The following is a 14,448-nucleotide window of genomic DNA, read 5'->3' as shown; positions in this document are numbered from 1 at the left end:
GTGTAATTACTGCACAGCACATCATGATGAACACAGCTTCAGTGACTCAGGACTATTTAACAGAAACAATCCCACTCGGGAGAAAGGTACAGCAGCTTAAAACAAATTGTACCTTTATTATTTCTTTTTTAGTTTTAGTCCTGGTGGATCGCCACCGTTCTTGTACAGACACTAACATCCTCTGATTGAAGTGTATTCATCTCACTGGTTTTATTAATCCTCTAAAAGCGTCCACAAACACGACTGATAAGCTAAATCTGGCTGTTATAATTCATCCCACCTGGGAGACTGTGAGAAGCTGTCAGAGCGGATCTGAGCTGATGACTGTCAAAACCGCCTGACTGTACACCTGTTAGGACTGAGCGCACACGCTCTAAAAATACAGCAACAGCCGGGGGAGTGTTGGACTTCAAAGTATTGTATCCACTCACTGATTGTACCGCTCCTGTTTTAGTGTGAGCTATAAAGAAGGACGAGCAGAGTAATTTACGTTAATGAGATTCATCTATAAAGCTCCACACTGATTTTATCCTCGGAGAAATGTGTGTGAGTGTCAAAAGAAAAGAAAAGAGGATCATCCCGTATTTTCAGATTTCCTTCACTCTTCAATTATAAAAGTAAATTGAAATTGAATTGACTGCCAGAATGCAGGTAAAGGGACAAAAATGATGACATAGCATTTATAACCTATGTAGATAAAGTGTGAATTAAAATACAGTCCAGCTATCCCGTGAGAGCGGAGCAGAAATAATTATAGATTTGATCACTTATTAAACAGAACTCACTAAAGACCACCATCGTATGCCCAGTGAAATAATAACAGGTAAAGTACAATATGAAAAATCAATCAATGTGCAGAAAGCTAAAATAGAAAACCAATGTAATAACAGAGAAAGAGTTTGCTCCAAACTAAATCCAATTTAGAGCATATAGTTCTGTGTAAACAGATAAAATGCTGTGGTGTTAAACAAGACAAGCAGTGATGTCAGGGACCAATCAAAGGCCCCTCTCCTCCAAAGTCTCACATTTCTTCTTCATGTGTGCTTGTGTATTACACACCTGGTTTATGTGCATTAACCCCTTGCATAGACAGTAAATAAAGTTATATTCAGCTCGTACAGTTCTTAAAAACTCTTTTGTACCAGATGTAAACATGTTCGTTTCTGCTGTAAATCTGGAGGTTTTACCAACTTATGGGGATAGAGTCACACTTGGTGCCGGCCTCTAGTGGCCGTTTGAGGAGCTGCAGTTTTTAGGATTTCTGCATGGCCTGGTTAAGCAGTTCAGGAATGTTTCTGCTCGTTTTAATTAAATGTCACAAATATGCAGGTGTCAGTGATGTGAGTCAGTGTTATGTTAATAAACACGTTTTAGTTTGTGTCATGCCGCCTGTTGCTTGCAGCTGTAGCCATCAGCTGGCATAGTGAGGGGGTAGAGATATGTTAATAAACATCATATTTCTTATCAGGACAAACACCTTTTCTTTTCATTGCTATATATATGTGAAATATTGATTTTTTTCCCAGATGCATATATTAATCAGAGCTGTTGCAGGAGTACTAATGTATTTCTAGTTGCCATGTTAACAGCTTCATATCCATGCTGTCTTCTAACAAGTGTTACCTTTGTCTATTTTACCATCAAAAGTACCTCAGATGACACTTTAAATGTAATCTCTGATATCATAAACCTGCAGTCAGAGCTCTTTGATCTTCTGCTTTCTTTGCCATCACTTCTGTCAGTTGAATCCTTTTGATGAGCTCTGCTTTGATGAGCTATATCAGGCATCTCCATGAATGTGATAGGTTGAGTTTTGTCCTATATCAATTTAGTGAGTCACAGAATTATCCATCTTCTCCTTCAGTGTGTACCTATATATGCATGCCCTATTTGTCATTTAAATCGCTGCTGCTGCCTCGTCTTTCAATCAAGCTGAACATGCAGGAAGGCCTGTCTGCAACAATTTACATCAAAGTACAAAAATAATTGGTGCCATGTTGGGATTACATCTTTGAAAAGTAATAACAGAAGAAATGGAAATTGCAGGATATATATGGCTTAGTGCAAAAGATTGGAGACTTGTCATCTAAAGATTAAATGTGCTTAGAAACATTTGTTATTAGCATATTGTAATTTGATTACAGAGCTTGGATATTAAAAGCGTTAAATCTAGTTGAACATGAGGGGCAGCAGAGGCTTGTTTTAATCTAATTTGGAGTTTTACAACAGATGCGAGAGAGGAGTTTTTGGAGGGAATAAATTGGACTTCACACACCTTGAAACGACAGAGGGGAGAGGAAGTGTGTGAGGGGTGAGCTCTGAAGGGAGAAATGCCTTAGTCATCACCTTGAGAAAAAGAATCTGATTTCTAATATATAGTGTAGAGCCATGGCTACTCAGTAATGGATGTTCAGCTGTTTCCTGTTTAATGGGACAGAATTAATGAATGAAATACTGCATGTGTGAGTCTGTGGATCTCTTGTAATTTGGATGAGAAAACCAGGCTTACTGCTTCACTGGTTTCAGTCACTGTGTCACTGAGCCCACCTAACACCACTGGACACTTCCTGTTTGTTTCATGTGTGGCAAACCTGTATGATATTCAGACCTGCTGACACACGAGAACGTCATGTGTCCTGCTGTTGTCTAATAAATAAATAAAAAATGTCTGTTTTCTGCAGTGAAGAAATGGCATCATCAGTCACATTTTTGCTAGTATTTATTGTTTAATAAAGTAAAACATTTAAATATCTCCAATAAAAATGTGCAACAAGAAAAATGGTCCATAGGAGATGGAAAATAAACAGATACATTATTATATAAAGTGACATATACCTAAGACTAGGCACATTTATCATTTCATTCATTGGCATTCTGTCCCCAGCACAAACTCCCTGAAGTTCACAGTAATATAGCAGTTTTATAAGATAAAGAATACATGAATCTAAAACAGTTACCGCTCAAATAATGACTAAAAAATGAAAGGGGATCCCATTTTTCAGAGCTGATGACAGTCCCTTTGTTGTTATTATGTGGAACTTACGTGCTGTAAGTGATCAGAGGAGACTGTGACACCAGAAAGCCCAAAGTTGTGAAACAACTGTCTGAACATTTAACCAAGCTAATAAAATGAGTAAGAGTCTGACGGCCATTTTTTCTGTCCACACGTCTCTTCACATCATCACATCCTCTCAGAGGTTTGTCCTCCCATAGTAGGATTAATGGTGGTTGGTTTAAATGCAGGTCTTTGTTTGACAGGAGCATGTCCTATCTAAGGTTGCAGGGTTACATCATGACTGGTGTGATCTTAAAAGGGTCCTCTTGTCAAACCACTTCTGATGTCCTGCGGGAGCAGACGGTCAGCCAAAGAGACCCCAGCACCCTCAGCCAACAAGTGTAGTTATCTGATCTGTTTAAAACGTCGCCTTTAATCCCAGCCACATCCATCTGTGTAGGAAAGGGCAATTGGTCCAACACACCTTGGATGTCAACTTCAATTACTTCTAAATGAGTTGACATGACTGAGAGTAGCTGACTAATACCGTGGCTCCTGAGGCAGGACATGATAGAGATCGTACAATTAAACCCAGACAGACAGAAAGCCAAAACACAGTCTACTGATCCCATCTGAACTGTCTTCAGAGTTTGTGTTGTGGAACAGGAGTGATCTCCTTTGGTAGAGTCTGGTTGGTGGCCAATGCTGTATCCAAAAAAAAAATAACCAATTACCTATTAAAGAGCTGGGCCTCCTTCCTAAGCACACACTAGCCTTAAGGGATAAAAGGGGTCAGTAAGAGAAGGTTAACAGAAAATAGGATTTCTCTCTACGGGGCAGCAAAGACAAAAGCACAAAAAAGATAAAAATGCAATTTTCAGTAATACTATAAATCAGCAGTTACAGATCTGATGGGTGTATTTTTGTCAGAAAACAATCAATAATGCACTATTGATTGAGATAGTCTAGTGAATCCATTTACAATCAGACCAGCAGTGAGCAAATCAGCCAGGCTTTGAATAATTCAGACTTTTGAATATCTGAATAATTAAGATTTTTTTTTATTTTGCACAGGCCATACTTCAAAGACTGGAAATCCATCTGACATTAACGACTTGGTTTAAAAGACTGAGGGACTGCAGCACACAAAGGAAACAACTCACTGTGACAAAATAGTGTATAGGCTGCATGCGTACATTCTAATAGCTTTTTATGCTGTAGTGTCTCTAAACAAAGAAGCCCTTCAATAAGTGCTGTTCAAAGCTGCATGCATTGACACTAACAGATAATGCAAACGTCAATTTCACGCACAAGTCTGATGGGAATTCATCACCTTCTGTCAGAGAACAATGATAATAATTCATCCAAGACTCAAGAACCGACGGACGAAGTGCAGGCTTGTCGGTTAAAAATACAAAACATCAATAATGATGCTAATATCCTTGCTGCTCATACACGCTTCAATGATTGGATCCATAAATGCATTCATCTGTAGTCAAACCACAAGTGGAATCTGCTGACTTTAGTATCCCCAGACCACCAGTTGTTTGTTTGTTTTTTTAATGATCTGATTCCTTTTAAGAGGTGAAATGCAGATTATGTATTAAAAGCATGGGCTGAAGCTATGAATAATTGATCAGTGCCAGTGTTATTATTCACCATCAACCAGCTTTGTATTGCTTATAGGACCTTTTGGGGCCAGAGGCTCTCCAGACTGCTCTTTAGGTTAAAGGAGGTGACAGCCAGCCTGTACTTCCATATTAATGGTCATCAGCCTGACAGATGACCTGCTAATAGGGGACTGTGTCCTTCTCTCAGATACCTGACCGACCTTCCATGTTTTAAACTAGGAGTCTGAGTCAATTACTGGACTATTATCATTTTATCCACAGGACCCTGAAAACATGCAGGATGACACCTTTAATGGACTTTTTTGTGCCAGCGCATTCAGAGATTCATAAAAAGGGAGTCTCACACAGTTTAAATAATGACTGTGGATTAAAGTGGCTCCATAATATTAGACTAGAATAAAGAAGACACACCAGCTCTAACATCATAAATATAATGTCAGATAAAGTTCTTACAGTTTTTAACACACACATACTGTATACAGTGCAACAATCAATAACAAAAATACAAAATAAAACTGTGCAACTGTAGGTAGGTAAATAATGTGTGAATATAAAAAATGCTGAAGGCTAAAATAATGTCCACACTTCAACAGCAACTCATCTTTATTCAGACTTTATTTAATGAAATAAGTTATTCATATCTAAATGTAGATACCCTGCTGTCTGTCCACTGCATTTGTAGTTAATGTAGTCATATTCCATTTATAGGCAATTTCTACCTGTGCTGAATAATCAATTCATATTTTTGAAGAGAACCCTGCAGAACCGATGCTGCTATGACTACTGTTCATCAGGGAACATCAGGCCAATAAGTCTGACAACTTTCCTTTCCGATCAGCATTTTGTGCAACATTATTGATTTCTTGATGAGCAAGCTGTGTATAAAGATGACAGCAGTGGCCAAAGTATGCCATATGGAACAACAGACTTCCTCCTATAGCTGAGAAAAACATGTAGAAGCTTGTTGCTGAGACATTTTTATAAGCCTGACCAAAGCTTCGTTGCCTAAAGAAACCAAACAGCACCTGACTCTAAAAAACAGGCAGATAATAATTATTATGTTTAAAACCAATGGTCTGTCATGTAACTGGTGTTTTCAGTTTATTATTTCATGTATCATTTTGGACGTTATTAGCTGGCAAATCTTCTTCAGGCATGTGAAAAATGATGCTCACTTACTGCAGTGTGAACAACACCATCAGTTATTTCTTATTAAACGATGCCATCAATCATCAGCAACAGGCTGCAATCAATAACGCAGCTCTAACGATGTCTGTGAGGTGATGTCTCCTGTCCAAATGTGATGGGTTGATGTACTTTCTGTTACGCTTATCACAGAAAATCAATCATATTTCTGATTTGATATAGAATAGTGCGCATTAAGTCACAATTATTACTGATTATCAGCCATATTGTATTTGTTTTCAGCTCAATGTGGAGTGCATATATAAATACATATTGTCTAGCAAACCAGGGAACTTTTGCTACTAATAAGGAATAATGACTTGTTTATGTGTGTGACTGTGACTGTCAGTCCCCCTGAATCCAGTAACAGGGCTTAGTTTTTAGCCTCACTTAGAAAATTGGCAGCTGATGGCTGTTAGGAAGAGGATGATATAATCCAGAACAAGTGACCCCAGAAAAAAAACAACCAAAATTGTACCTTTACAGACCTTTGATATAAAACCCTGTGGGCGTTCGCTTTAACTCTTCTATCTTTTAAGATTTTAAGTCGCCCACTTCCATACACAGCACAGCCTGAAGCTGAGTTTTCACTGTTTTATAATCAACTAATCAAGTTTCATACATGGCAAAGCCATTGTTGTCTGTTTTATTGATCAATCAATCTGCCTGTGATAATACTGTATTTATGCAAAGAAAGGGATTATGCTTGACAGGCAATCCTTTGTAAGTAAAATGTTTGTTTTATTCAGATATAATATTCAACCAAACCATTGAAACCACCAGCCTAACACTGTGTCACCCAGACAGCCCCGAGACTCAGGGTATCCAGTTGGAAACCCTGAGAAAAGCGTTCTCTTCTGATGAAGTCAATGGGTTTTTGGTTCACGTTTTATTCTCCAACAAAACATACACGTTTTGTGTGTCTTAAAAAATGCAGCATCATCAAGGTATATGATGACGCTGTTATCATGTGACCATGGTTTAGTTCCTTCCAGGTTCCAGGTAAAGGGAAAGTGATCATCATTTGTGACGTTCTGCTGAGCAAACAACAACATCACATTGTGCTTGCCAACGGTCTATTGAACCTAAGTCAAAGGAACCCATGAGATGTTAGTTTCTGAGCTAGCTCAGACCAACTGGCCCGGGCTCATGGCAAAAGCACATCATCTTTTTGCACCTTTGTTATATTCAGGTAGGTGGTACATGTCAAAGTAACATCCGTGTGAATGCCAAGACCCAAATAGCAATAAAACACCCACATTTTTTTACAGTGTATTTTAACTTAGATAACTAGCTGACGGCAAGAAAAGTTTTCCTATTTTAATGTTAATCAGCCCGACAGTAGCTAACTAGTTGGAACACTGTGACGATAGATGATAGACTAACATGAAAATGTTTTTTGAATGGTACACGATCGACCCGCATCTGTTTCGTGATCGACATATTGGGGTTCCCTGAGATAAAGGATTTTCGGCAGTGGACAGAGGCTGGACTGTTGCCTCTGTGTGTGTTTGTAAAGCCAAGATTTTTAGAGCATGAAGCAAAGGTAGTCACAGCCTCAGAATGAATGGAAAGGCAGGCTAGCGTCAAGGAACCTGTGCATAAGGCAGTTACCATCTGAGTATCAGAATCATCATCAGAATTACTTGGCATGGCATGTCCTTTGAAAGCACTGAGGCAACATTACAGCAGCTTCATGTGTTCCTTTGTGTGAACGAGCAATGGCAGCAGAAGGAGTCTCTCAATGTCATTTACGACATTGTAGCTCATACAATGAACCCACTGTGATGTCTCCCATAGATTTCGGAAGGGTGGTGTTGAAACTGTGTGGGAGGCTCTGGTCGGATCAGCTTGGGCATTAATCCAAATATGGGCAAAGCAGTGAAAGACAAGACTGTACCATGATTGCATTAAAAGCGGCTATATCTGCTGAGAGTTTGGACATTTTAACATGAACATTTTGAGGTTTAACTTTGGAGCCAGCCTCAAGTGGCCATTTGAGGAACTGCAGGTTTTGCCCTGTCTGCGCTGGCTTTATTTTTCAGCCTCACTTGTTGCCATGGGAGCCAGCATTCACTCCCAGTACATATTGCTTTGACTGTACTTTACTGTGGAAGTGAGAGGTGTGTTTTTATTTGGACTCCTTTTCTACTCCTGTTCGGCTGCTGTGCTTTCATTTACAAGAATGAAACAATTGAAACAGAATTTTATGGGCACTGTGCCAGTTCAGGATCAGTTTAAGCCCTCATAAGATTGTGGGGACCTTTTGTCCATGCAGGGATTGAACAGCATCATCTTGTTTCATCTGTCCATGATGAGTTTATCTTTGAACATTTGAAAGAATTCTAAAGTTGTTTTTGAGCCACTTTAAAATATCAAAGGATCTCCGGTGATTGTTCATCCTATGACCCCAAAATCTTTCTATCAGAGAAACTTTATTCCTTAAAGGACCACTTATTCTGGCATCAGTGTGGAGATTAACCGCATTGTTTGTTTAGACGTTCAGAGTAGACAGTTGTGTTATTGGTTGATGAATGTACGGTGTGTTCCACTTTGACAGGGCTTGTTAGTAAGAGTAATGCCTGCTGTCTGGAGGCCACCTCTGCCCTCCGATTGATTGCATGTGTTGCTGTGTAGGAAGTGCTGTTTGGGTTTGTTCGTCACAGTTAGGAATAGGGGAATGTGTGTCATGCCTGCTGGATGGATATATGAACACCTCATTGACAAATCAAAGAACATCTGTTTAATCTCATTCCGTCTACTCACCTACTTCCTGAGACAAACAGTTACGCAGTCCTCAGTGGACCACATAAGAACACAACAGATCTTTGTGTAAACCAGCCCATCTGGCCCACTGTTATCTACTGGAAATCCAAGTGATTACGTTTGATCTCTCCCTGTACAATGGTCACCTTCCTGATTTGAGCTGAAATTATGGTGCCAGAATGGAGGCGAAATGATGTGATTATGACTTGCAGCCAAATGTACATGGCTGCAATTACTTTAAATGAAAGCTTTTAAAATGTCAAATGTGTGTTTCTATCAGACGAGAAGGACAGAATAACTGCATCACCTAGAAACGGATGTAAAGGTCCATTTAGTGTTACCACGTTATTCCTATAGGAAAAACACAATTGTATTCATGGTAAAATACAGAACATACAATGACGCAGAATATTAGGACATGTTTCTTATTCTGTTGTTTTAGTTTGTAAGCAGTGGAAAGAAAAGGGGTATTTTATTTTAACTAAACAATTAATTAACCCTTCTAATAGGTTAGTAAAGACAGATGGAGGTCAGTGTCACCCTGGAGAGTGGGGTTCATGTCTGCTGTGGGCCTGCTGCTTTGTTTTGTCGAAGAGTTGTTGTTAAAGGTTGTTGTTAAAAGTCATTGGCCAGCAGTGGCTCAGGGGTATAGCAGGGTTGTCCAATAACTGGAAGGTTGGTGGTTTGATCCCAACTCCTCCCTAGTCACTGTTGTGTGTCCTTGGGCAAGGCACTTTACCCGCATAGCCTCCAGTGTACTCACTGGTGTATGGTGCTTTTTGCTGGGCTGCCTTAAGCAATTTCCTCATTGTGGGACTAATAAAGGTTTCTTAATTTAAAACAACATTTTTTTTTTAACTTGCCTTCTCTGAGTGCTTTCTCCAAATGTTACCCTGCACAATGACTCTTGTTCCTCTCTCATTCATTTCATACCCTTCCTATTTATGTGTTAAGTCTGAAAAAATTCCTTGTAAAGAAGCTTTCTCTAAAAAAAAAAATGTATATTTATATATATTTATATTATTTATTATTAAAAGGGGTCCGTGGATCTGCACCATCCCTGTCCTGTTTTACACCCTGGTTTGGTGATTAACTCACTCACCGCTTACTTCAACTGCTGCATCTTGTTGACTGTATGGAAAACACTTTGCTGAGAGTTTAGCCTCCTGTGTAGATGTGTGGCTTGTTTTTCCTCTCGTCTCTCTGGTCCTTCCGTTCTCCGTGTTTAGTCGAGTTATCATGTTTGACATTGTTTTCCTTTAGGACGGCGAGTTTGTCTTCACACATCAGGCAGCTTTGTTTCCACTGAACTCCTTCAAATATACTGCTGTGTCCACACACAACAAATACAGCTCAGAGCTGTGCCCTGGTTTTATTCGGTGTAAAGTTGTGGGTAGTTTTAATTTATATGAAATTACTTTTTGTGCACTCATTCTTTTAAGTTATTGATTTGATGGATGTCTATGAGTTCTTTTGGGAAACAGGAAATTGTGAGAAGATTTCCAGACTTTGCATGACATATGCATCATGGGGCATTTGAGGTTGTGGTTAGATGGTGAAAAGATACAAATGACTTCAAAGGTGATTTTAGCTTTTTGTACACTCATCCTGTTATTCCATTAACTCTCAATGCTTTTTGACGGAACAGGAAAACCTTTAAGCAGAAAAAGAAGATGAGAAAATTGGGTTCTGATTTGCAGCTGTGACTCAAATATTAACATAGTAATCAACAAATCAAAATGAAAGGTGCTGCCACTGCAGCAGGAAAGTGTACAGATTAACCACATAGGACTCTTTCAGGTGTGTGATTATGTCTTCCTGCCTTCAGTGCTCAGTAGGCACAGGTGTAGTTTGGTTTTTTTAGGGACTACACCTGGCACTCACTGACACACACGTGAAAACATATACAGGACACATTCTCATGTTATTGTCAGAGGGCTTGGATGATCTCACTGTCACATCTGGCATAACACCCATTCATTTTTAATGGGACTCTTCTCGTTGCATCAAGTATGTAACTTTAAGCTTGTGGGGGGTGGATTCCACATGGGACTGAAGAAATGTGACGTCAAAAAGAAAATCCTCTGAGGATGCTTTTTAATGTTATATCTGAAGCAACGTGTTTTTCTGATGAGGAGTTCAAGAAAGAAACATTTTACACAATCCATGTTTGCGGTGATCTCAGTAGAGGAGTTACACATTTTTGTCAAAAATATGAAGGCAAAAGCAACAATCGTGTTGGATTTCTGCTGAGTCATCATGCAAAATTAACTGGTACATTTAATTCTCCCCAACAAATGAACTATTTGTTGTCAGGATTCCAGCTAAAATCCTTCCAGTTTTGTAAAACATTAGGAGTTATTGAAAAACATCCTGCTGCTGGATGCCATTAAACCACCAATAAAAAATGATTATTCTCAAAATTGATTACCAGGCCAGATGTTGTGCTTGCTTTCTCTCTTTCGAGTTTCACTTATGGATATCCCGATTAATAAAGTCTATTCTATTCTATTCTATTCTATTCTATTCTATTCTATTCTATTCTATTCTATATGGATGCTGCTGCTACAATTTAACGGACTGTTTTTGTATTGAATTTGTTTTTTAGGTTAAAAATGTACTCACTAGATATAAATAGGAACATGTGAGAGGACAAAAAGAAATCACTGAATGGGGCACTTTGCTTTACTTTACTTTACTTTACTTTACTTTACTTTACTTTACTTTACTTTACTTTACTTTACTTTACTTTACTTTACTTTACTTTATTTACTTTACTTTACTTTACTTTACTTTATTTACTTTACTTTACTCTAACTAACCTACTAACTACTAACATGTAGACTTATGGACGTATAGTTTTGTGCTGTCTGACATATTCAGCTCTTTGACCGCCACTGATCATTTTCCATGGTTTTAATCTATTTTGACTTATTTGGGTAGAGAAAACTAAAACTCAGAGAAAGGCTCAGACAGCAGTGATCTGGCATGCACCCGGCTGGCCCTTTGAAAGCAGATTAATTACACATTTGTGATGCTGCTTCACTAAAATTGGATTTGCAACATAAAAGATTGACCACAACTAACCAGGCGCTGGAAGTCTCCACTTGTTCAGAACATTTTAAATTTGGTGGAAATGTGTTGAGACACAATGTGAAAATGATATTCATAGAACTTGGTGGGTTTACACAGTTTGGGGTCTTTTCAGGATTGGAGCCATAACAGCTCCTGGTGACCATTGTACTTTCAGATATAATTGTAGGTTGCATCATATCTCTAAAAAACTAACGTGTTACCACAGAAAGCTCTTTACAGTGACTACAATGTCACCGTACATCACCACACACTGTTCAATAACAATACAATGTGTCGGAGAAGACTCCAACTGAAATTCTAAGCCTGTTTCTTGTAATCTGTAATTCACAGTCACTCTCAGGGCCTCAGCCATCTGTTCTGTCTGTGCCCACAGGTAAAGGAGGAGAGCATTCATTCCAGGGGATTCTTCTCAGTGCAGCGAGTGAGCTGTCACTCCACTGTTACCTTGGAAACAGCCCTGCACTAAGAGATAAGTCTAAACATCCTTTCCTAAGAGGACTTGGCTATTGGTTTTATCATTGACTAATGTTTTATGTTTAATAGTTTAATACTTAACAATATTAGTTTACATTTCAGACGTGCAGTAAAGAAATTGTAGCACAGAGGGAAGTGTTAAATATGATGTAGAACAAAAAGGGAGCTTAAATTTGACTTACAGTGAATTACTACAAAATCATTTTAAGGTGATTGAAATGGCTGAATCTGAGCCTTATAACACATGCTTAAAGTGTTTTAACCCGAATCTTAAACTAAAGGACACTGGCTTCTCCCTGTGACTTTGTGTTAAACTTTACCATCGTGCTGATTTCTTAGACCCCGTTCAGACTTGTGTAATCAGTCCAGTCAGAGTGGGATTCAGCCTGTGCTATTTATGGATTCAGGCATTCGGAAGCGTTTTGACCATGATCTATTTGGCAAAAAAAAAAACTCTCTCACATGAAAGTGGAAGCATAAGTGCCACATTTTCCTGTTTTTAGATCCCCACAATTTGAAGTTATGTCACCTCCAGTCTTTTAGCGTCTCTCTGCTGTATTCAGATTCACAGATGCATTCAGCCTTTCTCTTCGCACTGGCTCAGCATCCTATGATTATTCCTCCAGAAGCACTCTCTGGTCATTTACAGCTCTGTGTACCATTTCAGATGAGAGTCAGGACTATCAGAGCCAAAGCTCTCATTGCTCAGCAGCAGATGCAGATGATGTGTGGAACCCGTGTTTAGAAGTGATTGTTGGAGCAGCTGGGCTTTTAGAAAAAGACTCCAAGTGTTCCAGACGAGATCAAAACCAACACCTCTAACAGCGCGTTGATCTGTTCATCAACATGTCACATCACGACTGTCCATTATGACCCCATTCACTTGTTCTTGTCAGGAGCAAAAATAACATTTTGATTTGAAAACCCTAGAAGACACATGGAGTTAAAATGGGCCAAGTTTTATAATACAGAAAAAGGCTCATATATGTTTCACCCTGTGTGATTTCTGGGTGGAACAGTGAAATTAATGATTGTGTAGGACACTGCAGTGGTGGTTCCCAGGAGGCCTCTGCTCCGTGTTTTTGTTGTAACTTCAAAGAATACTGTAATTCTCAGGGGAATCATCTTTTCGTTCTGCTCCTCCCCTCCTGGGACCAGACAGCTGTGGGGCTGATCTGTTTTTGTGCAGCTGAGAGTCACATTGTTCTTTTTTTCTTATCAACCTGTGAAACAGGTGGACTGTAGAGTGCAGATACTAGTGTTGTGATCACGGACAACACGTGTTGCAAACACGTGTGGTCATCTGTTCACTTGAAATGCTGAAAAAATTATTCTTAAACATTATTTTGATTGGCAAGGATTACTGCAATATTTGGTGGTCAAAGGTCGAGCCATTATTTTTTCACTTTTCTTTTAGACTTAGACTTTATTGAGCCCTCTGGGATGACTCCCTCAGGGAAATTAATTTTCCAGCAGCTTATACAGACAGAAAAATATACAGAAATAAAAATAGAATTAAATTAAAATTAAATGAAATATATAGAACAATACATGGCCTGTGGTTAATTACATTATTGCACAGTAATAGTTATTGAGTGTCTGGGTGAGTTTTTGCACATTAAGTGGCTACCAGTCCTTCCTTCCTCTATCTCCTCCTCCTCCCCCCAAGTGAGGAGTTGTAGAGTGTGATGGCATGGTGGACAAAGTAGTTCTTAAGTCTGTTGGTCTAGAGAAAAACACGTGAAATGTCATCCCATCTGAACGATGTCCAGACCTGCTGGTTCTTCCTCACAGGATTAATAATTATAATACTGATTTGGGCCTGGTGTTCACAAAGCCTGTTTATAAGACGAGACAAGGTGGAAACAAAGCTTTAAACAAAGGACGAGTCTGTGGCTATAGTAACATGGCATCTTTAAATTGTTGAGTAGGCTTAAAAAGATCCACAACTGCTTTCTTGTTTTTTCTCATCATGACTTAAAAATGTCATCAACCTTAACAACTGCACACATTTCAAATCACTCATCACCGCATCAGTGACTAGCTTCTTAGCAGGGTTCCATGAGCCATGCAGTGATGCAGTTGTTGTGTTCTCCTGTGCCACTGTTAATGTACAGATAATAGGCACGGGGGTGCAAATATGATATCATATTTGTTTTTTGTTATTTTAGATTATCTGCTTTGCAGACTGATACAGTCTGCATACATATCAACCATGTGGGCTTAGCATTGGCCAGTAAAATAAAACAAGTCCAGATCAGATAGGAACTCAAGGTTTTTCAGGTCGGCTTTGACTTTGTT

Source organism: Parambassis ranga, chromosome 20, assembly GCF_900634625.1.
Source record: "Parambassis ranga chromosome 20, fParRan2.1, whole genome shotgun sequence".
Taxonomy (NCBI): Eukaryota; Metazoa; Chordata; class Actinopteri; family Ambassidae; genus Parambassis; species Parambassis ranga.
Note: the sequence above shows the minus strand (reverse complement) of the source record.